Consider the following 25,652-nt stretch of genomic DNA (forward strand, 5'->3'; position numbering starts at 1 on the left):
TTTCTTTCTTCTTTCTTTCTTCTTTCTTTCTTTCTTTCTTTCTTTCTTTCTTTCTTTCTTCTTTCTTTCTTTTCTTTCTCTTTCTTTCTTTCTCTTTCTTTTCTTTCTTTCTTTTTCTTTCTTTCTCTTTCTTTCTTTCTTTCTTTCTTCTTTCTTTCTTTCTTCTTTCTCTTTCTTTTTCCTTCCTTCCTTCCTTCCTTCCTTCCTTCCTTCCTTCCTTCCTTCCTTCCTTCTTCCTTCTTTCTTCTTCCTTGTAAGCATATTCCAATGACTCTTATGTGCACAGATGTTGGAATACCACTGGCTGCTATTGTCTCTTCAGACTTTCTTTATTCTTATCACTAACGTCTCAGATTCTGGTTTTATGTTTCCAAAACAACTTTCTGATTACAATTTGGCTTCTCATTTAGACCTACCTACAGCAGTGCTTCCCAGCACTGGTAACATTGTTGGACCACCTTGGGAGGTTTTAAGGAGTATTAATGCCCACTCTTCCCTCAAGTCTAATTCAATCAGAACCTACGGGGGTGCTATTTTTCTTAAGAGTCCTAGATGATTCTGATATGCAAATAGGCTCCCAAAATCCTGCCTATGGGGGAAATACACTAGTCTTACCAATGCTAATACTCCAGTAGTTTTAATACATATCTCATTCCGAATCATAAAGGTAACATTCTGGTTTGCATTCCATTCCCTTTGTGTGTCCCTTGAAATCCGTTCAAGTTCTGAGGACCACAGCTAAATACCGGACCCTGGAATGCAGTAATATAATTGGGATAGTCTCCTCCTTCCCACATCATCTGCTGGCCTTTCCTGTTATTTTTTGTAAGTCAATCTCAGAGTTTTGTTCAATTAATTATAATAGGGAAATGGCTGCTAATTTCTATCCTCAAAAATAAAGGCACTTTGATGTGAATGTAATCAAGTCTTTAGATCTTACTTCCAGTTCATAAGAAATATGGAGGATAGAGGAACAAATCAAACACCAATAAGGAAGATTTATGCCAACAGAAGATAGACATTCTACAGAATACTTTGCCTGTCTTTTTAACAAGTCAGTATTTTGAAAATCAGATAATAAACTAAAATAGTATGTGATGACATTAAAAGGGAGAATGCTTTAAACTAAAAGAGAGTTAAAAAAACAACTATCAGAGGCAATGCTTTGATCGGATCCCAATTAGACAAACCAGCTATAAGTGAAATTATGACAGCACTTGGAAGGATTTGAATATGATTTGGGTATTAGATGATGTTAAGGAATTATTCTAAATTTTGTTTAGGCATTATAGTGATATTGTGGTTACATAAGGACATATCCTTATTTTTAGCAACATATGACAGAGACAAAATGCTGCATTATGGATAATTTACCTTTAATCACTTTAGTTGGGACGTCTGGGTGGCTCAGTGGTTGAATGTCTGCCTTCAGCTCAGGGCGTGATCCTGAAGTCCTGGGATCCAGCCCCGTGTTGGGCTCCTTGCATGGAGCCTGCTTCTCCCTCTGCCTGTGTCTCTGCCTCTCTCTCTCTGTCTCTCATGAGTGAATAAATAAAATCTTTAAAAAAATCATCCAGTCAAAAAAATTGATTATGTCTATATAGCAAAATATTAACAATTGTCCAATCTAGATTATGGGCAAAAAGATACTCATTACACTGTTCTCTTTTCTTTTTTTCATTTACTTGAAAATTTTTATTGTAAGAAATGGGGTGGCAAAAGGGGAAACAAGAAACAATATGCGATTTCTGTTTAGATAGTGGAAAAAATCCTGGAGTGGAAACAAAAACACCTGAATGTGGTCTTGACTCTGAGTAGTGCCCTCTCTGGACCTCATTTGCTCTTATGCTAAATGAGGGGTTGGACCCATAATGTCCTTCCTGCTGTAATCCTCTGCTGAACGTCCACATACACAATTTTATTAGAACCAGATACAGTCACTGGCACTTTTGAAAGCTAGATACTGCCCTCAAATATAATTTAGAACATCTCCGAGTAATAGCAACTGCGGATGGAGAGGTCTTAGTTGAGGAAGATTTCCTATTGCTAATATCTTACTAATGAATAATTTAGCATTTCTCTTTGAAGTCTGTGGAAAACTAGAGTCCTGTAACATAAAGTGGGAAAGCCTAAGAACACATTTCTTACGTAGAATTCTTCATAGCATCAAACACTCAGGCTGCAATTATGTCTAATGTGTGAAAGAGCCTAGCATGTTGTTTTGTTCCCGACTTGACTATGGAAAGAAGGGTAGCATTCTAATGGGATGATTGGGCTTTATTAGGGAATCAAGAACAGGCTGTTCTAAAGTTCCCAAGGGTCAGTTTCCTCTTAAGTGGGAAAGTATGCTTAAATGGATTTCAGTGTCATCCATTTGAGCAAATCCTCACTAAGCACCCTCTGTGTGTCCATGATGTAGGGAGGACAGGCATAACACATCTTTGTGGGGCACCCACCATGTGCCAGGCACCTTTGTTAGTATGGGGGCATTTTGAATTCAGCATTTCAGGTGCTTATCAAAAATAGACTCCCTGGGTGACTGGCTGTCTAAGTCTCTTGATGTGATTCTTGATCTTGGGGTTGTGACTTCCAGCCTCACGTTGGGTGCAGAGATTGCTTAAAGAGAAAAATATTTGAAAAAATAGAATCCCTGTCCTCTTGGAGCATGCATACATTCCAATGGGGAGAGATGTTCTAAAAACATGTAGATATATAAGTAAATAAGAAAGGTCAGCTACTGAGAAGTATTATTGAAAAAAAAAAAGTAATGCGATAGAGACTGGGATGGGGGGCTCTTTCAGGAGGCCATCAGTGAAGGCTTCTTTGAGGAGGTGCTATTTTAATTGAGACCTGAGTTAGAGGAAGTCAGTGAGTGATGCGCAGAAAGCATTTGAAGATAAACCGGCTGCCTACTGTGTGCAAGGGGCTGTGAGTTCTCTACTTTTATGAGCTAGCTCAAGCTTCATGGCAACCCTTTGGGAGGAGGACCTGTTATTTATTTTCTCCATATTACACACGAGCATACTGAAGCAGAGACATGAAACCACTTGCCCGATGCGACAGAGCTGGAATTTGAACTAGGAAGCCCAGCAGCAGAGCCTGCACTCTTACGCCATAGCATCACTCAGTAAGCTGGGCCAGTAGGATAGTCTAGGAAGAAGAAATAGAAATAGCGAAGGTCTTAGCAGACGGTGAGTGTGGGGTGTCTGCGAGACCAAAAGAACGTCCATGTGGATGATGCCCAGCAACCAACGGGGAGAGAAGAAGCAAAAGAGCTAGGGTGGAACCTGATGATGCAGAGCAGCATAGGGCTTTATTCTGCTTGGAGAGAAAGCCTTGGAGAGGTTTAAGCAAAGGTGTGTGTGATGTCATCTGCCTTGTGTCTTTAAATGGTCACCCTGCTGTACAGAGGATGAATTCTTAGGGACAAAAGTGAGGCAGAGTGAGCAGTTAGAGTGTTGCTGTCACAGGACAAGTAGAACTAAATGTAGTTCCAGGGCAGTTTGTCATGACAAGACGGAGCTGGACTAGGGCTTAGTTTCAGAGACAAATAACAGAACCTTCTTCTATGTTGCATGTGGGATGTGAGGGCAGGACAGATATCCAGGATGGCTCCTAGGGTCTCTATGTGAGAAACCAGGTGGACGGTGGTATCATTCAGAGGACTAGGGAGTGCTATGTTAAGTTTGACTTGGTTGTTAGACATCTGAGTCTAGGTTTTGAGTTTAGAAAAAGTTGACTTGGCTTGTTCTAGCCTGAGAGAAAAAGACACATTTTGATATTCTGAAATAAATTCAGTCCGGGCAGGAGAAAGAGGGTATGTGGCCAAAAGTTTATCAGTCTAAATTGAGCATTGCATTCTGGTGGCCCAGGGATGTGTCATATTTGGAATTCAAAATGTTTTAACAATTGGATCTCACATAAAAATATTTCTGAGGGATGCCTGGGTGGCTCAGTGGTTGAGCGTCTGCCTTCAGCTCGGGTCATGATCCCAGAGTCCTGGGATCGAGTTCTGCATCAGGTTCCCCTTCAGGGAGTCTGCTTCTCCTTCAGCCTGTGTCTCTGCCTCTCTCTGTGTCTCTCATGAATAAATAAATAAAATCTTGGGATGCCTGGGTGGCTCAGTGGTTGAGCATCTGCCTTTGGCTCAGGGCGTGATCCCAGGGTCCCGTGATTGAATCCCACATCAGGTTCCCTGCATGGAGCCTGCTTCTCCCTCTGCCTATGTCTCTGCCTCTGTGTGTGTGTGTGTGTGTGTGTCTCATGAATAAATAAATCTTTAAAAACAAATAAAAAATAAATAAAATCTTTAAAAATTTTTTATGGCTTCTCTTTAAATATTGGAAGGTCAGGGAATATTGAGCCAACACTTATTTCTATGTTTATAGCTCTCTACTTTTCCACAGACTTCACTGTTCCCTGTTGTATTGCTCCCATACAGACTTTTTAGGAATTTGAGTTCACGGTGCTTGAACTAGACTCTAGTCTTCAGTCTGCCACTTAGGATTGTTTGATACTTCGCAGTTCTTTAACTTTTCTGGGCCTTAGGTCCTCAACCATCAAAGGTGTGTTGTATGTAGTTCACTGGGTTCTTGTGAAAATCACATTAAATAATGGATATGAGAGCATCTTATATTGGTAATATACTCCAAAACTGTAAAATATGATTTCCTTCTAAAATACAAGAGTTCAGATCATCGCTTATAACTGCACAATGAAAGTTGGCAATACTTTAATTATTTAGATATTTAGAATTGTTTAAATTACTTCTAAAATGAAGTCTCATTTAAAATAAAATGGAGGGGATCCCTGGGTGGCTCAGTGGTTTAGCGCCTGCCTTTGGCCCAGGGCGCGATCCTGGAGTCCCGGGATCAAGTCCCATGTTGGGCTCCTGGCATGGAGCCTGCTTCTCCCTCTGCCTGTGTCTCTATCTCTCTCTGTCTCTCATGAATAAATAAATAAAATCTTAAAAAAATAATAAAATGGAAATGGGGAGGCATTGATGCCCCAAATTGAAGGGAAGAAATTCTCTGAGGGAAGACATAGCCACAAACTACTGAGAATTCGAAACATTTCAGTGGGACAAAGACTAAAAGGAAAAGCAGAAGAATGGAAGGGCAGAGAAACTAGAGGCAGAAAGCACAGATTGCGGTCTTAGGCACACTACTTTTGCTCTGTGTGAACTTAACGGATAATGATAAAGGGAGTTCATCCTTAAAAAGTGCTCTCCATGCATTATTTCACTTAGCACAGTCCTATGAGGCAGGTAGAGCTACTGTCTCCATTTTACACAGGAGGAAATTAAGGTGCAGATTAGTTCAGGCATCTGCCCATAGTTATGTGGCAAGCAAGTGTAAGAACCAAATGAGTCATTTCACATCTCAGTTTCTTGGAATAAAATGTGAAGAAGTGAAACTTTATTTTATAAAGATTTTCCTAAAGTGCCATTGAGATGTATTCTATAGATACATGGATGCATACGTAGAGAAGACTTACCCACATAGAGGGGTATTCATTCTAGCAAGAAGCTGCATTTTTATATAATTCATTTAGCATGACGGTGATGTCTTAGAAGCTCTCTTTATGTGATTTATCAAAGTTTGGAAGTCACAAACTAAGTCATCAGGTGGCAATTTATGAATATATATGCACTAATATTGAGCTGTGCAATATTTTATTTTAAGCTTATTGATATATGCATCCACCCGAAATGTATATTTAAAACGTTATTTCACAAGTACCGTTAGCGAACACAACCTACAATTTCTATGCCCAGCACAGAGCCACATGCTTAGGCACTTTCTACGTCTTTGTGGTTGTTGAGTTTCCAAATACGTTGTGCAAATGAGATCTCACTGTCTCCGCCTCCCCAGCAGCCCCATAATACTAATATGCTCATTCTTTTGATAGTCCATAAATACAACCTGAGGTTGGGAGATCATTGACGTGACTTCTAAAACGTACTTTCCTGCTTACCCACTGAGCGAACTTTGAAAAGTCAGTATCCCTTTTGGGATCTTAGTTCGCCCAGCTATAAAATGAGAGAGTTGGGCCAAGTGACCTCTAAGTTCCCTTCCTCTTAAATTCTAGAATTTTTGAAATCTAGCCATAAAGTGAAATGGTGCCCTTTCATTGTTATTAGCTGAGTATTAGTTGAACTCCCCATTAAAAATAAATGAATCACCAAGAGTTTCCAACAGGACTAGAAGAACAAAAAACGAATCATAGGTTGGTCATTCTTATTCCTGAGGTCTACGGCTTATGCCTGAGTGCAGCTCTTACATGTTTTAATAGCCCCGATGCGCTCCACTTGAATTGCTAGGCTGAATGCAGACCAGGGACTCTGACTGTGCGGGGTGAACCTTGTCTGATTACATCAGCAGGGTGGGCTCGGATGCTTGATTCAGTTCAGAGTAGTCATTCAGCAGTTCAGTGACACATAGAAGGTCATGGACTTCAAAGAAAATACTGAATGCAGAGATGAAGGCCTGTGCAGAATGGTCCAGTTAACAATCACACTTCATAATTTCACAGTGTGCTGACTCTCCCAGGCATGATATTTATCCCAACTTGTACTGGTTTGGCTTGGGAATCAGGAGCCTTCACCCCAAGGTCCCTCCCTGATTCCTCGGCATGTTTGACTGAGTATTGATCTCCTTAACAGAATTTTTTTATACTTAGAGAATTCAGCAAGAGAGAAATCCTCATCATGTTGGGTCACTTTGCTCCATGATTTGCAAGGCTCTTCTCACACCATTGGTCATTTCTCTGAGCCTGGGAGGTACACAGGTCATACACAATAACCTAGACTTTACAGGCAGGGAAAGAGAGTCTGAGAGGGAAGAACTTGCCCACCTCACATGGCTAGTAAGTGGCACATTTCCTCCCGTCTAGTGCTCTTTCTTCTCTGACATAATCCAACAACCTGAAGTGGAGACGTCTTTAAGGCTTTGCATCTTTATGTACCCCAGGGTATGATGTCTACTTTTATATGATGAATCTCATAACAGTTAATAATGACCTTTTTTGCTCTCTTGTGGTATGCCTAATGTTAGTACTATGTTAGTGTCCATTAGTATCCCTTTATATATAGTGCTTTCCAAGCAGTGTTCTTGAGCAGTGGGTTTCATGGGCCTCTTAAAGATGATCAGTGTGGTGATGGGGAGAGGGATGAACAGGTCAGATCATAGGCATCATCCCCATTCCAACTGGAACATCTTTGCCATTAGCTGCTTTACATAGTGAACTGTCGATTGAAAGAAAATCAACCTCAAAGTGGGTTAGTAAACTCTTTATTTGTTGTCTTATTGGGGGCAATAGCCCAGGAGATAGTCTTTCAGATTGCTTCATTGCTCTGAAGAACTGCTTCACAGCTTGTTAGCTACAGGGGATTATATATGAAAAGGGGAAGGGGTATATGTGTTTGCAAGCAGTTCTCCAAATCCTTGCATGTCACCAGATGATCTAATTTTTTACGGTTTTAATAATTTGTTCCACCGCATAGACAGGACAAAGACCCTTAGGTCATCTGAACACATTGTGTTTCTATCACTTCGGATTGTTTAAAAATACTGCTTGTGCATCTGCTTAATGGTTTTCCAGTTCTTCCCGTTTTTTATTTCTCCTTGAGGTCACTTGAGACAGTCACAAGAGGCTGACATCAATCACCCACTGGAGTTTTAGTGCACAGAACTTCTTCATTACACTGTGAACAAAGGTGTCTCTAGCCAAAACATCTGAAAACTACAGAATTATCATGTTCTTTTCAAAGAGGGCCATATTTTATTCTAGCATCAAGCTCTAAATGGGTGTCAGGAAAAACTACGAGACTCTGGGTTCAAGCAGATCTCTGTTCAAATTCCAACTCACTTGTTATGAGTGAGCCTGAGTCACCTTTTCAAGCCTTAGTTTCCTCTTGTGTGGAACGATAACAGGGAGGAAGGAAGAATTTTCTCTGCACTTCAAGGTCCTTCTAGGTGGACTAAGAATCAAACTGACATGACAGGACAAAATCAAATTTAGTTTTGTATGTACAAGGAATCCACAGACACATGGAAATTTCAAAGACAGGCAAAATGAGCAGGTCCTCTATCCCAATTCTTTTCAGGTGGTTGTGGGGTGGTGAAGAGCTTTTTCCAAATCTGCTAGGTTTTGATTGCTTTTAACTCAAAATAATCTTCATGCCGAAGTGGCTCATCTTGAGGTGGCCTGTCTTGGCCCTTACACTTTCTGTATTAGTCTGCTAGGCTTGCAGTAAACAATGTACCACAAATAGCAGCGTTAACAAAGAGATATATTGCCACATAGTTCTGGAGGCAAGAAGTTCAAAATCAGGTGTCAGGAGGGTTGATTTCTCCAGAGGGCTGTGAAGGAAGGATGTTCCTTGTAGTTAGTTGTCCTCTCCCTGTCACTTCACATTGTCTTCCTTCTTGGGGTATCTAGAACTAATTTTTTCCTTATATAAGAACACCAGCCATCCTGGATTAGGGTCCATCCAAAAGACCTCATCTTAACTAAATGCATCTGAAATGACCTTATTTTCAAGGAAGTCCCCATTCTGAGATACTGGGGTTTAGGACTTCAACAGATGAACCAGAAGGGTAGGTGATGGGAAATAACTCAATCTTCCTTATGACAATTAGATTAGAGTCTATGCTTAAAGTGTTTTCCCTAAATACCCTAGGAACCTAAATCATAATAGCTATTTAAGAGGTATGAGTTATTCTTTCTTTTCTACAATGCTATCCCTATGGCTTGGCTTTTGTCCCCAAACACTTGCTTATGTTTTTCTTTGCTATAATCTTTTTTTTTTTTTTTTTGAAAAGGAGAGAGAGAATCTTAAGCAGTCCCCATGCTCAGCACAGAGCCCAATGTGGGGCTTGATCTCACAACTCTGAGATCATGACCTGAGTCAAAATCAAGAGTTAGGCACTTAATGAAGGAAGCCACCCAGGTGCCCCGCTATATTCTTTTCTTTCTTAACCTTTTCCCCTAGTCTCTATTATGACATTTTGAGGCTACTCACCTCTTCTCTCCATTCCCAGTGGAATTTCTGAACTTAGGGTGAGCTTATATACATCCCAAGCTGCACCTTTCGTGGGAGAGTATCCTAAGAATAAGCCCAAGACTGATTTTTCAAGATCATTATTGTTCCTCCATTGCTTTTTTTAAAAGGTGGAGATTGACCACCTTGACCCCAATCACTACAACCTCTGAAGGAGGCCCTGGGTGGCTAGAAAGTCTTTGTGAGTTCGTTTAAGTCTGGCCACATGGAAAAGCTTCTGACAAAATTTCCCAGAGAGGTAACGTCAGAATTTTCTGAGAAAAGTTCATAAACATGTCTGAGCGTGAGGGGGTGGTTTGAACAGCAGATGCCAGAGTCTGAAGAAAGAACAGTTCTAATGGAACAAAAGTTCACTGGGGCAAACAAAAGAAGGGAAAATACAACTGCCTTTTTTCAACTCAAGTTTGTCTAAAACCAACATGTCAGAGGTACTTTCACCACTCTTCAGTTAGTTCTCCCTCACGTGGAATGTTGAAATATGACTAACTCCCACAGCAACCTGGGATCTCCTCTGGGGACTGCACATTATTTACCAAGAGCATTGCTTTCAAGTGACACACTCTGAAAGTTCTATGGGTAGCTATTGGTAGACCTTCTCTTCAAAGAGCTGCACAGACAATAAATTGAAATAAAAAAATTAGAGTCCATAGGCTGGGCATATTCCAGGCCTGCCTCTGATTTGCTGAGTACACCCGGCACATGTCAAATAGCCAGACAGCAGCACATCATTATGAATGGCAGGATTGTTTTTTGTGCTTATTGCGTACCAAGAGTCCTGGGACAGAAAGGCAGAAGTTGAATCTGGGGTAGATGCATTTTCTTTCTTTCTTTTTTTTTTTTTTTTAAAGACTACTTATTTATTCATGAGAGACACACAGAGAAAGAGGCAGAGAGACACAGGCGAAGGGAGAAGCAGGCTCCATGCAGGGAGCCTGAAGCGGGACTCGATCCAGGGTCTCCAGGATCACACCCTGGGCCAAAGGCAGGCACTAAACTGCTGAGCCACCCAGGGATCCCCGGTAGATGCATTTTCAAGCTAACAGAACCAACTATACTGAGAAATGTAAATTCTCTGATCCTATGCTCAGGCTGCTGTTTGAGAAATCTGGATCACTGACTTGGGGTTTCCTTTTGTAACCCTGTCCCTGGTGTCTTGATGTCAGCATGCATACATTTCTAGATGTCTACAGATGGGAGCGGGAGCCTCGGAAAGGCAAGGGGAGCTCCTTTTGATGAAGGGATTGAGTGGGTGGAGCTAAAGCTGGAGGCTAATCTCTGTGCAGGTGTGTGTGTTTGTGTGCCTGCTGACCTGGGCTTGGCTGGCTCAGCTGTTGTTTTGGAAGGCAAAACAACAGTTCTAAATTCCCTAGTGCATCATCAGCCAGCGTTCCAGCTCTGCGATAGTGGTGGTCTTGGGAATCGGAGCAGACCACCCACACGGAAAAGAAATGAAAACAATACATAGCCCCGCAAGTAGGGTTTGCACTTTTAATCTCAAAACATTCAGAAGCAGGAAATCTTTTACAGTTTATTATCATGGAGTCTCTAGCACAGGCCTCAGCATTTAAGAAGGAATGAAGCTCCTCAACATGAGGCATAATGATATCAATAACGTCCTACACTCACAATGGTAATTTATATTTTCCATCCCCCTTTGAAGAATTATTTTTTTTTTCCCATGGAAGTTTCTTGAAGACAAAAATGCCCTCAGTTTGGAGTGACTTAAATTATTGTTTTGACTCTGGCATTAGCTATATTGGGTTGGGCAATTGCCTTTATTTCTCAGAGTCATATTTTCTCATCAGTAAAAATGAGGTGTATGCTACTACACAGGGCAGCCCTCCTGATAGGATAATTAGATAGATAGATACATAGATACATAGATGATCCATGTATATCTACAGAAGAGTAAGATCTCCTTCCACTTCAACTTTTGAATATATTCTCCACTCCCTTTTAAAGTGCACTGTACCCAAATTACAACGGGTTTTCATAATCAACATCAACAAAACAACCAACTGGGTGTGTTTCACTGCCCTTGGGCTTGGTGAGTCGCAGAGAAGTATGGCAGATGGGCTCACTATGAAGGCTTCTCATGTATGATATTGAACGTGTTTCTAAACCCAGAAGATACTGTGGCATCCTATGTCTCACCCCCACTGACATTTCCTTTTGTATATTTCTTAAAGTTTGGAGGAGTTGTGTTCTCTACATTGCACTACTGTCTTGACAAATGCAAATTACAAAATCTCTCTTCAATAAACACTCCTCAATGGTTTAGTGAGGTCTACTCATTCTTTTCCCCATTTTTGGAGAAAGCACTTTAGCAGGAATAGCCTAGGAGAATGGTAAGAACATACTTATAGAGACCTTGTAACAAGAAGAAGAGATGCCATTTAAAAATTTGTGCAGCCTTTCTACAAAACAGAAAGTTCTGAAATTTTAAGTCTTCATGTATCTTCGTTGTATCTGACATAGGGGTGGAAAACAGCAAAAACTCTCCATATTCTAATTCCATATACTTTATTCATGACATCTTGTGCAGTGTCAAAATAGCCAAGTACAAACCCTTTGATGCCTATAAACCCAGTAAGCACTGGTCAGAATTATAACTATGTGGCAGCACCCATGTGTACAATGAAGCCAAAGCTTCTCCAAATCCTTCTCTCACCTTTATAAAAGTGTTTTAGAGGAAGGATCATAGAATGGAATTGTTCTCAAACCTTAGTGTTCCAAATGAAGACTTGTTCCAAATGAAGATGCGGGGGCCATAAATTGCCATTCAATAGCCTTGGGAAAAGGTCCAGGAAACTGATTTATTGACAGATAACTCAGGTGATTCAAGGTACATGGTGTGGACAACACACTTTAAGAAATACCAACATAGCAGCTAAAGAGCTCAGGATTTCAAGTTAGAATAAGTCTAGATTTAAGTCCCAGAACCTGGAGTCCCTTGCTAGCCACCATTAGGTGAGTTGTTCAAACCGTTTAAGCTTTAGTTTTCTCAACTATAAAATAGAAATAATGACACTTAATACAGAGTGGTCATTAGCTCATCTTGAAGGGAGGTGATGTGTACAGAGAACTTGGCGCAATGACTGCCACAGAATAGGCACTAAATCGACGGTGGATATTATTTGAAAGGACTCCTGGCCTAAAGTCCAGCAACTCTTTAAAAGTTTTGACCTCTTGAAGGATCCAAATGTATTCCCAAGTGGAAAATTAATAGTGCTATTTTTCTCACAAAGATGGTGAGAAACAATAGCATGAGTATATAATTCTTTTTTTTCCTAGTCAACTCCATAAACCACACTGAAGAATTCAGATTAATTTAAACATTTGTCCCTGAGGTATCTGCAGTAGTGTAAGCTGAGTGCTAATAAAGGTCCCTGAGACAGTCATGTGGGTATGTGGAAAAAGATTTTGAGAGTCATTGTAGTATGAGGTAGTACACAAAAAATAGGACTGGGGACCTGGGTGGCTGTTCTCCTGGCACTATGGCGGTAATACCAGTTCTGTCCACTTCACAGTAATGTTAAGAATCATGTGAGGAAATGCAAGTGAAAGCAATTTGAAAATTGAGCAACATTGAGATAATAGGATTGCTATGATGAGGCGTCTTCTCTAAAATCCGGAAAACATAACACACAAAATAAGTAATAGGCCATTTCATAAAGAAAGCCCAGTATTAAGGAGTGATCATAAATCTAGTTACATGCCACCCACTGTTGAATGACTGGAAGGCCAGATGTCCACATGGTAGAAGTGATGAAGACCTGATTCAAGGATCAGATAGAAGGCCCAGATTAGCTCATTTTAAAGTTGACTCCTATACCGATACTACAAGATCCTAAGAAACACTGCATCTAATTAGACATTCAAGAAAATAGAAAAAGAAAATCTATTCCAAATTTTGCAGTTAAGCTGGCAGACTTTCTAGAAATAAATTTATAGTAAAATATGTGTTTTGAAAAGGTGGTATTTCTAGGCAACAGCTCAATCAAGTAAGAAAACAAACCCCAAATTACAGACCAAGTTGTTTACTAAACGAAAATTCTAGCCTTTATTATGGCTGTGGGACTTGGATCTGCTAGAGCTATCACACCTGGCTTGTTGAGCAATAAATACCTGTGGCATCATGAGTCAGATGGAGCATTAACTGGCAAGTCAAGAAAATCAGGAATGTACTCCTAAAATGACGTCTTTCCACCTGTATAGAAACACTTGCTACCCACGAACTGCTACAGCTTAGTGTAGATAGAAGGGGGAGGGCAAAGGGAGCAGGAGGACCAGGACTGGGAGCCTCTCTGAAGAAAATACAATTTCTGTTGACAAACTTTCAAGCAATTCATCTCTACCTTCTGTGTGCTTTCAATACTTTGCATTCATCAGTACAAACTCATTGGATATTTGTTGTGCATCTTTTTGCCATGAGTCGGGGGGGTATGCTTTATGAAATTCTATATTTTTAGTGGCACTGGGCCTAACACACAGAGTCCAGCAAAAGGCTATTAATTGAGTATAATAGCAAGGTTTAAGTAGTATCCTCAGTCCAAAAAATACCACCAATTGGTAATAGAACCTACGGGTCCAGTTGGAAACCTCCAGGAAAAAAAGAATACAGATTAACTTTAGGTAGAGCAATCAAGGGTCTTTTAAAATAAAGGCGCCATGCAATCTGGTAGCAGAGAGCAGCATCAAGCTCTATAAAATCTGAAGCTCTCCCTTTGAGGTAAAGAGTAGTCATTCTATGTTGGCAGCAGGTCAAAGGTCCTGCCCCAGTCTTCCCAGTTAGCCTGTCCAAAGAGATGAGTGATAATAACACTTGCTACTATGAAAGGCAAGCCTCAATCCCTAATTTAGTACCTTGAATTCTGGCATCTGCAGTCATTGCTCTTCTGAAATGACTTCCAAATACCTTAGGGACTTCATTTGGTCAATTCTCAGTCAACGATTTTCCGGGCCTATCCAAATGATTGGATTTGTTGACAATTCATTTCTTTCTGAAAGCTCTACCTTTGGCTCGGGTTGTAATCCTAGAGTCCTGGGATCAAGTCCTGCATCGGGCTCCCCATAGGGAGTCTGCTTCTCCCTCTGCCTGTGTCTCTGCCTCTGTGTCTCTTGTAAATAAATAAATAAAGTCTTTAAAAATAAAAAAAATGTTTTTAGAGATATGGTATCTCTGAGGTTCTATGAAAGTCTTCTCACCCTCTTTTCTTCTACTTTACAGGAAAATTTGTTTTGCCACTTTGCAAGTTTCTCTTCCCTCTTTCACCAAAACATGATTATTTACCACATAACTCAGCCTTTGTCTCTCATTTCCCCTCTCTAAACAATTGCCCTGTGGAGATTTAATTCACTGGCAGAATTTTAGCTACATCAGTGCTCAAGAGATGTCATCACAACCTGTCTGGCTCTGACCTGTACACTAGATACAGATTTCCAAATGTTTGTAGCACAGCTTTTCATAGATGCCCCATTGTCACCTCATTACCTCTTCTTGCTTTGGCATACCACCCACACACCTTTGGGCAAGTCTCTCCTTGGTATTGGTTTCAATTTTCTCATAAGTTAAATAAAATGGTAGAAGAAGAATTTTTGGGTATTCAGTGCAGCTTTTAAATTCAGGGTAAACATTTCCCCAAATGAAACTCATAACTTTTCTAATGTCACTGCAACCATATATTTTCTAACATTTTTAAAATTGTATTTCTAATGCTCCAAGCTAAAGACCACAATGGGTATTCTTGTCGATATTCAAATTCTCAGGCAAATCTTATTATTTTTACCTGTTCTAGGATTTGCGTGGCCATTGTCGGAATAAGGCAAGAGAAGTGAACATCAGGAGTCTTGGAAGGGAAAGTCTAGAGGCAAATTGATTTCAAAACCTGCCCTACATTTTATTTATTCATAGGAGTCTGTCTTTCCAACAGGAGTTGAGGTCCTGGAAGGAAAGGCTGACATTTTATTTAATTCTAGTCTCATCTTCTAACTCAGTGCCTAATATTTGGTGTATGCTCAGAAAGTATTTATTGAATTATTTCAATTACCAAGTTCTAGACTTTTTACATAAATCATCTTCGCTTAGTATAGCAGAAAGTTGCTTAATTAGATAAGGATATGGAAGTCTATACTTTTCATAGAGTTGTGATAGAAAACAGAGGATCAAACTCAATGTCCAACAGACCTGCACAGGGAAAATGAAAGAGGCAGATCCTTTCAGCCTCTAGGAGACTCACAGGCTACAGAAAATAGGGCTGCAACCATTGTTGGAAGGGCAGGGTCCTTTTGTGGTCTGCTTTGGTTTTATGATCTCTAATGAGGGTAACTGGGCAATGACTCAGGGTTATTAGCCAGAAGCCAGAGAGAGGTTAAGGCAGAGAGCCTTCCCCTGGAGTTTGGGCACATTCCTGAGTTCCTTGCTATTGGAATTGTTCAAGGAGAAGCTAGACAAGTGTGAGACAAGGATGCTGTAATGGGAGTCCTAGAGGCACAGGCTCAGGTGGAATTAAACTAGTGGGCTTTAAGTCCTTACCTGTTATACTTTTTCCTAACTATTACATTTCAAAAATATAAGCTATATCAATTATTGGGCATGGGTGCTGAGCAAGGTACTTTCTCTCTATATATCATTATAGCCAACACTTACATAGCCTTTACTATGCACTGAATGGAGTTCTTTGTATATACACATTCCATAAACCTTCACGCAAGCCTATGGAGTAGGTATTGTTTGAAGTTACAGTCTACAAATGAGGAAATGGAGGCACATGAGGGTCAGCAACTTGCCCAAGGATATTCAGCTAGTAGGTAGCAGAGTTGGGATTTTAACTCATCAAGTCTGGTTTCTATTGTGTACTCATATGCTTTCTGCTGCACTGCTGCTCTGGGCTTTATAGTAACGATGTGACAATAGGCTTACCACTCTTCCTTCAGAGGTGAGAAACCGAGGTATAGAGGTATATGTTGTGTGCTTTTGATCATCTTAGAGTCTTCTTCAATGTCTTTGTTTCCTCTACCTGGTTTTCTTTCTTTCTTTCTTTCTTTCTTTCTTTCTTTCTTTCTTTCTTTCTTTCTTTCTTTCTTTATTTGATTTTTTTCCTCTACCTGGTTTTAATGCTGATCCCTACAAGCCTGAGATCTTGCAAAGGCTTTTTTAATCTCTATTTCCAACTTCCCCTCCTCCTACTCATCCTTCAAATTGCTGCCTGATGTCATTCAAGCATCTCCATTGGCTCCTTTCTGTCTGTGGCATCAGGTTCAATCAAATACGTCAAACCTGTGTGGCTTTTCATAACCCGTTGCCCTTACCTTTGGCAAACTTTTCTCTGACTCTTTAAAATATACACTCAGATCTCGCTAGGCTTACTTCATCATTGTTCCATTCGTGTTTGTAAGTCTCATTTCCTATAAACAATAATACTAATGTGCCTTTGCTAGGAAATATATTTCATTTACAAAGCCCTCAAATATAACCTTATTTTTCTATCTCAGCCCAGCATTCATTCTGGCCCCATGGCCTCTCTCCCTCCTCAGTCTACTTGTCCTCAACATCACCACTGTCTTAGCTCAGACCCTCCTCATCTTCATATGAACTTCTATATTTCCTGCTTGCACCACTGCCTGTCTTAACTCCCCAAAAGCCACTCTCAACAAGGCTGCTAAAAAGCCTTTACTTTATGCTCAATAATAATGTAGTCTAGCAGGCCCTGAAACTCAGGCCAGGGATCTGGATAAGGAAATTCTTTATATAGGATATAATAATATTGGAAAAACTCATACTCTCTTCTCAACTGTATGGCTAAGGATTGTGTTGTATATTCAAAGGATAACAAAGGTGCTTAAGAAAGGCCCAGGCAAGGTATTTGTTTTTGTAGCTTCCTTTATTCCTCATCCTAGCTATTATTCTGTCTCTGGAGAAGGTTGGTTTGATAGGGAAAAGCAAGAGGGAACAGAGAAGAATGTTATAGATGGCAGGTGTTTGCACAAACAAAGCTATAAAACTTTGGCCCAACCTGTGTGGGCTGAACCTTAGATATCATGAGGAAAGCCTCTGACTCTTACTCTAGCAGGCCCCTATAGCCATTCACTTGCAAATTTAAAAAAAAAAAAGATTGTGAAATGTGTTGAAAAATAAAGAAATCTTGTCACATCTCCTTATCCCATTTTTGATCTGTTGTATTTTGTTTCTTTTTTTTTTTTTAATTTATGATAGTCACACACAGAGAGAGAGAGAGGCAGAGACACAGGCAGAGGGAGAAGCAGGCTCCATGCACCAGGAGCCTGACATGGGATTCGATCCCGGGTCTCCAGGATCATGCCCTGGGCCAAAGGCAGGCACCAAACTGCTGAGCCACCCAGGGATCCCATTGTTTCTGTTTCATTAAGGAAGGCTCTATGGCTTCCTCTGTGCCATCAGAGTGGACCTTGACATCTTTCCTCATACATGAACAATTTACCATCTTGCTTACTTCTCCTTGGGGTATTACAATCACACACATTTTACACTATTTGAAATTGTTTGGCGTCTTGAATGTTTTGGGGTGATTGTGTAATTCTTTTTGCTTTCTCTCTCTCTTTGCTTTTTACTGTAGGAATTTTCTTTCTTTTTTTTTTTAAGATTCTATTTATTTATTAATGAGGGGGGAAGAGAGAGAGAGAGAGAGAAAGAGAGAGCGAGCGCCATAGGGAGAAGCAAGCTCCATGCAGGGAGCCCGACATGGGACTTGATCCCAGGTCTCCAGAATCAGGCCCTGGGCTGAAGGCAGCGCTAAGCCACTGAGCCACCTGGGCTGCCCTAGTGTGGGAATTTTCTATTAATATACTGCCAAGCTCACTGATTCTCTCCTCACCCATATCCAGTCTCTGATAGGACCATCAATGGCATTCTTCATTTCTGTAACAATATTTTTTACTTATATTATTTACTTTTGATTCTTCAGAATTTCCATATTTCTGATTACATTACCCATATGTTTTTATCATGTTGTCCGCTTTTTCCATTAAAGTCTTACATATTAATCATAGTTATTTTAAATTCTTTGGTACTTTCAACATCTGGGGTATCTCTGAGTCTGGTTCTGATACTTGTTTTGCCTCTTTAGCCTGAATTTTCATGCTTTTTGGCATATCTTATAATTTTCTGTTTAAAGCTGGATATCATGTATCACACAATAGGAAGTGAGGTAAGCAGTACTTTAGTGTAAGGATTTATGTTAACCTACCTAGGAATTAGACTATTTTTAATGCTTGTTGCAGTTGTAAGTTCCAGAGGCTTCCAGTTTCTGTCCTGTGCTTGTTTTGTCTCCTGTCTTGACTTTGGGCTTCCCTAAGTACTTTCCTCAGAAAGAGCCTGTGTTTTGTAGCAATTTCAGTTCTAATCCACTGTTATTATGCTGGAGCTTGTTGGTAGTAAAGTGTGGGGGAAGGGAAACATTCTAGAATCCAATGATTAAATCTCAGTCTTTCAATGGGTCTTTGTTTTGGGCCATGACCTTCATGAGAGTTTCTTCAGTGATATAAGTTCCCCCCACTCAGGTGATACAGGAAGGCTAGAGGGAATTGGAGTGGAAAGAATGATCTCCCTCAAATGGAATAAGGTTCTAATAGTCTTTTCCCCTTGAGAGTAGGCCTTTGTTATTGGGGAATGTTTGTATATTTCACAATGATTATACTTCCCTTCCTTCTGTCAAAGACATGAGAGCATCTTTCTTGGATCTTCAACTTAAGAGCCTGGTGGGGTACCTGGAAGTAAAACCTACAAAAATGTTGGAATCTCCCAAGGCTGCAACTCCCAGGATTGTCTCATTCTCAAGCTCATTTATACTCAGCCTCTAGCAATTCATTAAAAAAGTAGAGGTTCCTATTAGCTTAGTACCTTCCACTTCAGGTAAGTGGCTCAGCTGTTTCTCTCTGAAGTTATCTGTCTTTCCAGGGTGGTAATTTTGCCTGTTATTTCACTTTTCTGATGGGTCCAAGAAAAATAATTGATTTTCAATTTGCTTATCTTTTTGTCATTGTTGTTGTTGTAAGGACAGGAGTGGTAACTTCTAAGCTCTTTACACTGTCAGAGCTAAAGTTGGAAGTTGTTGGATGTAGAATGAGTATCTTTAGAAAAGAGACATATGGGGTAGCCTGGGTGGCTGAGTGGTTTAGCTCTGCCTTTGGCCCAGGACGTGATCCTGGAGACGTGGGCTAGAGTTCCAAGTCGGGCTCCCTGCATGGAGCCTGCTTCTCCCTCTGCCTGTGTCTCTGCCTCTCTCTCTCATGAATAGATAAATAAAATCTTTAAAGAAAAAAGGAAAAGTGACATATGTGTGTTGTACCTTATTCAACTTTGCATATAGCCTTGTGACCAGAATAGAGTGCAAGCTCACAAGATTGTAAAGTATTAGTGTTGAGGCAACAGAAAGGGACAAACCATCCAACACATCAAGAAACTGGTATGATTGGGGATCCCTGGGTGGCTCAGCATTTTAGTGCCTGCCTTCGGGGTAGGGCATGACCCTGGAGACCCGAGATCGAGTTCCTATTGGGCTCTCTGCATTGAGCTTGCTTCTCCCTCTGCCTGTGTCTCTGACTCTCTCTCTCTCTTTGTGTGTCTCTCATGAATAAATAAAATCTTAAAAAAAATAAACTGGTATGATTAAGTTAATCATCAGAATCAGTGAATATTCCTAAATGTAATTATTGCATAAGTCATAGAAGACATTTATACAATGTGAAAGCTTGATAATATTTTGCAGCATTAGATGTGCATTTTTGAATAAAATTATAACCTTATACCAAGCACATTATTATCCATGCTGCTTATAAATCTGAATCTTAAAAGGGAAACCTATAAATTTTCACCGAAAAAGCACCCACACACTTAATTCACGTGTCTGTTCATTCCCAAGCACCATGTTTTACACAGCTGCCTGGAATTTTGGCAGAGAACATCCCAGATGCTGCCAAGATCAAGAGAGAGGAAATGGATCTTAACGTAGCTGATTCTAACTTTCGGGAAGCAAGATCCTGCATTTCTGAGTGTTCAGAGAATGTAGACTAAGAAGATGAGAAAAATACATGAGGAGTAGAGAATTTCTTCATGATGGAGATAAAATTCCTAATAAGGCAAGAATTGCTCATTAGAATGTAGCTTTATGTTGGAATCCTATGTTCAATAATAAATGAAACAAATATTTCATTAGGAATCTAGATGAGTCCCAGAGCAAGTTTGTTTAGCGGTCATTCTTTCCCAGCAGCTCTGGAGCAGAAAACTCTGGCCATGGGAAATGCATAAATCTGGTTTGTGACAGGAATTTAGGAGTGGAGTTTAGAGGGAAGTGGTGGTCCCAGAAAATATTTTTTTTTCTTAGCATAAAACAAGAAACTATCTCCTAGGAGTTGGAATATGTCATACCTTTTGCACCCAAACTACAAGTTCAATAAATAATTGTGAATTTTATTCTAGGAATGGAATATATTCTAGCCAAGGAGTCTGGATTGAGAATGAAGAAAATCTAATGAAACCTCCAGCCGGGTCAATAAATTGCAGTTGCTGGCATGCTGTAATCACCCTGTTTGTACCTTCCTAATAATCACAAATATCTTTTCCCTGAAAGAAAGGGTCATCCATGTTGCTGTCTATAGTTGCAGTTTGTTCATTTTTCATTATTGTAAAGTTGTCTGGTATATAGCTGTAACACAATTTGTCTTTTATTAGTGGATATTTGTGTATTATAAACTATGTCACAATGAATGTTCTCACACAGGTAGCCTATTGTACACATACAACAATTTCTTAAATCATACTTTTTATTAACTTTTGTGCAAATAAATGAAGACCAACTAAATAAGAAAAGCAAAACCTATTTACTGATAATTTGCTACAGCAAGGGAGTCAGCCAACATCACTTGCATTCTTTTTTTTTTAATTTTATTTATTTATGATAGTCATCATAGAGAGAGAGAGGCAGAGACATAGGCAGAGGGAGAAGCAGGCTCCATGCAGGGAGCCTGACGTGGGATTCGATCCTGGGTCTCCAGGACCGCGCCCTGGGCCAAAGGCAGGCGCTAAACCGCTGCGCCACCCAGGGATCCCATCACTTGCATTCTGATAGAGATTCAAAGACATGCAGAGTGAGAAAGCTTTACAGCAGAAAAAAATGGAAGACTTCAACTGTATCATGGCTGTAGGTTATTGACCTAGGGATGCTACAAATGGGCTAACTAGAAAGCAGGGCAACCTATGTGATTGGTTAGGGGTGCATATTTGACTTTCTCTGGTTGGTTTTAAGTTGGAAGTGGGAAAAATTAAGGAAGCTGTCAATTAATAATGGAGTCTTGGTCACTTGGAGTCAATTATTATAGGAGTTATTGTTTAGCTTCCTGGATTATTACTAGAGATAAAAATCTGGCTTCCTACAAGTCTCCATTATAGCAGGCTGGCTTTCTGGACTGTTTATTGTTGATAAGAAGTTGATTTCCTGGGCAAGTTGCTGCAAGTTGTGGATCAGGAGGTCTATTTTTATATATGGTCTGGCTGTTGTCCATTTGTATATTTACTCTCTCACTTTTATGATTTAGATCAAGTAATCTAGTTTTCTAGAGCCTAAATGCATAATAATAATATCATTTTTGTGAAAGGTGAATGATATGATACATTCAATAACTGTCTTACAGATAGATACTCTCTTCATAGCTCTTTCAATCAGTAGATGCTTGACCTATCAGTGAACTTCAAGCAATATTGCTTGAAGTGTAGATGTCATTAAAAAAATATTCCAGCATCAAAGTATTGAAAGAGTTATCTTGATGTTGCTTCTAATCCTGAGAGTCCATGGCAATGCTCCCACTTGTAGTATCTTTGTGTTCCTTGAAAGACTAAAGGTTTTTGGGTAAGTTAATATATTTGTCCAAGACCATACAGCTAGTTAGAAGAACTAAAATTTAAGTCTAGGACTGTCTGATTCCAAAGTGTGTGTATGTGTATGTGTGTGTATATACATAAACTCATATATACTTTTCCCCCTTTCTTTCCTATATATAAATGCTTCCCAACATCTCAGTTACATTTTCCTAACTTTTCAGACCATAGAAATACTTTTAATGTTATAATGTATTGACAGAAACCCAACAGAGAATCATTGAGCTATAATAAATACTTTCAATACAGTAGACACTAAAAATGATTTCACAACTGAATTGTTGGAATAAATGATAAAAGTTTATTTTCAAATGTGTTCCCTTATAACAAAGGAAAATGGAGAATCCAAAATATTTTATATTTATTTGAGTACCCAATATGAAAAATCCTATTATATACATTTCCATTATAGTAAAGAGAAAAAAATGAAGTACTTAGCAATAAGCTGATAGACTTGAATTAAGCTTTTTCAAACAACATTGTCAATACTTAACATCTTGGAAAGACCACCACTATCCCCACCAACCTTTTATCCCCCCATCCTTTTTTATTTTTATTTTTATTTTTATTTTTCCCCCATCCTTTTTTAAAAAGAAAAAAAAAGTGTCTAGTTGCTTAGTTTGAATTTGGGGAAGTTTGATTTTTGCTTATTCCATTCGGTCACAGTTTGAGAATCTTAAGATTTTTTTTTAAAGTTTTTTCCTCTTAGCCACAGAATCTGTTATTGTAAGTATTCAAGATAAACATAAAAGACATTGCATTTTCAAATAATAGAAGGATACAGGGGCACCTGGGTGTCTCAGTTGGTTGAATGTCTGACTCTTGATTTCCACTCAGGTCATGATCTCAGGGTCCTGAGATTGAGCCCAGGGACAGGATCCATGTGATTCTCTCTTTCTCCCTCTCCCTCTGTCCTTCTCTGCCTGCTTGTGCTGTCTTGCTTTCTCATTCTAAAAAAAAGAAAAAAAAAGAGACAAAATATCTTTGTTACTTTTTAAATACGGTATTAAAATTAATTATAAAAGGAAAATACTTCTCTCACCATTGCTTTATAAGAACATCTATTAGTTGGGGCACCTGAGTGACTCAGTGGTTGAGCATCTGCCTTCAGCTCAAATCATGATCCTGGGGTCCTGGGATCAAGTCTCTTATCAGGGTCCCTGCAGGGAGCCTGCTTCTCCCTCTGCCTATGTCTCTGCCTCTCTGTCTATGTCTCTCATGAATAGATAAATAAAATCTAAAAAACCCCAAAAAACAAACAAAATCTATTAGCATTTCCTCAAGGACTTTTGGGAAAATACTATCAGAACAGAACTGTAGGCACCATGCACTCAGCATTAGAGACAATTATGATGCATTGAAATTTTCTAATTTTGCCATCCTTTTTACAGCTAAGATTTCTTTCTCCATGTATCTGACCAGTTGTCACAGAGAAGTTAGGCTTTTAAAATAGCACTAAACTAAAAAGGAAGAGGCTTTCAAAGCATTTAAGTATTTAAATATTCCAATCAAAACATCTGCTTGTTTATATGTTCAACGTACAGTAGTACTGAAGTTAGCTGAAACCTGTAGCACTGAGAATTTTCTCTACATCACTTTTAGAAAATGATTCTGTGCATGTCTCATCCATAAACATGATAGTAAATGGAATTAGGAAATCCTTTCTATGTCTTAGTAAAGCTTGCCACTTTGTTACTGTCCTTTCGGGAAAGCTGAGGCCAGCTGCTGTCCAACCCCATGGAAGAGGCTGGCTAATGCCAGTCACCTTCCTAAGAAGCCTGACTAAGGCTGCAGCTCAGCCTTTATTTTATTATTTTTTAATGACATCTGACTTCTGTGAACTCGTTGCCACTTTTCCATATATGTTGGAGTACTGTAGAATCATTCAATTGAGAGGGATTAAAAACTAGAAAACAACATAGCTTGATTTTATTTATCTTCATAGAAGCTGAACAAACAATATGAGTTTTATTTAGGCCTCTTTACGCTAGGCAGTGTTATTTAAATAATCATTTTTTTCAATTTGAACAATGACACTAGATCAGCGTATTGTTATACAGTGACATCTAAATGAGAAAATATGCATTAATAAAAACTACAAAAATAGAACTAAAACTCAGATTTCAAGATCAAAGCAATGTACCTGAGATTTTTGGAATTGGGTTTGAGTCCTAGTCCTCTTTATTGAAATTTGTGCATTCCTGTACATATCATGCTATTTCTGTGACCAGTTTCTTCTATATAATCAGATAAGAAGTGTCCTGCTTACTTCATAAGATTTTGGGAAGAACTTACACTATGACTCAGAGCAATATCATAAGAGATCGGCTAATACAGAATGTTTTAACATGAGTTATCTTACAAACATCTTGCTTGATACTTTCTATATAATGATTAGTGTAACTTTTACACAAATACATTATAAATTGTGAATTACTATACAAATATATAGAAATATTATTAAATATATGATAGCACTTATTTTAATATATCAAGTAATCTAGGCTTTCCCATTTTGAAAGGAACAGGTAGATATTTGAGAACCCTTTTTACTTTCCAGTAGCCCATTGGTGAGTTAGTATTATGCAGAAATATTGTGCCTTTGCACAAATAAGAAATGTAAGTAGGTTAGATTCCTTATGAAAAACAAAAGACTCAAAAATAAAATAAAATCTAATTATACAAGAGACCAATTTAAAGCAAAATGTCATACAAAGGTTAAAAATAAAAGGATGAAAATTATAATAAATAAATCAGACAAAGATAAATAAGAAGGGAGGTGGCAAATAATAATCAAAATAATGGCAATTCAAGACAAAAAGAACTATGCTGGATCAAAATAATCATTTAATATTGAAAAATATTTAATCCACACTAAATAGAACCTTTATGAATAGAATAACATTAGAACATAAGGAAAAAGAATTAGAATTACATAAAATGATGATAGTACTGAAAGACTCATAATCTTTGACAAATACAAGCAAAACTAAGTAAGAATAAAGAGAATCAAAATTATAAAATGGTTAAACAGATACATACTCATATTTGTAATTTCAGAAAGTATACATTCCCTTTGAATAATCATGCAACATTTATAAAAATTAATCACATATAAGACTATCAAAGTACAATACTGCAAAAGTGAAAATGAACAGCTATGTTTATTCATAATGCACTAACATGAAATACTAGTTTCAAAAATTTAACTAGAAAAAATTCAACCAAAAAAGGAAAAATTCAACCACTTAAAATCTGAAAACAGAAATAAATCTATTCAGTTATTTTAGGAAAACGTAATCAAGAAGAAGCCAGAAAAAGATAATCTTCAGGGATCCCTGGGTAGCTCAGCAGTTTGGCACCTGCCTTCGGCCCAGGGCTTGATCCTGGGGTTCCAGGATCGAGTCCCACATCAGGCTCCCTGCTTCTTCCTCTGCCTGTGTCTCTGCCTCTCTCTGTCTCTGTGTCTCTCAGGAATAAAGAAATAACATCTTTAAAAAAATAATCTCCAGAGAAATTAACAGTTGACTTTTTAATAAAAATTAACATATCCAATTTTGTATAAGAAAATATCTACCTATATAGAATTCTAGACCTATCATTCAAGAATAATGACAAAAATTAGGACGTTGTAACAAAAACAAAATTAGAGAATTTAAAGCCAGTGGATCTGCATGT

At 38.9% G+C, this 25,652-nt stretch overlaps 1 long non-coding RNA gene across 1 annotated transcript in view; it reads left to right on the forward strand.

The window, feature by feature from the left end:
* Positions 1-699: 699 nt before the first annotated feature.
* Positions 700-25,652, forward strand: part of LOC112645826 (uncharacterized) — a 43,131-nt gene continuing 18,178 nt past the window's right edge. Inside the window, exon 1 of the long non-coding RNA XR_003127278.3 lies at positions 700-825. This is a non-coding gene — a long non-coding RNA (uncharacterized LOC112645826). The remainder of the gene's footprint in view (positions 826-25,652) is intronic.

Source organism: Canis lupus, chromosome 34 (assembly GCF_003254725.2).
Source record: "Canis lupus dingo isolate Sandy chromosome 34, ASM325472v2, whole genome shotgun sequence".
NCBI lineage: Eukaryota > Metazoa > Chordata > Mammalia > Carnivora > Canidae > Canis > Canis lupus.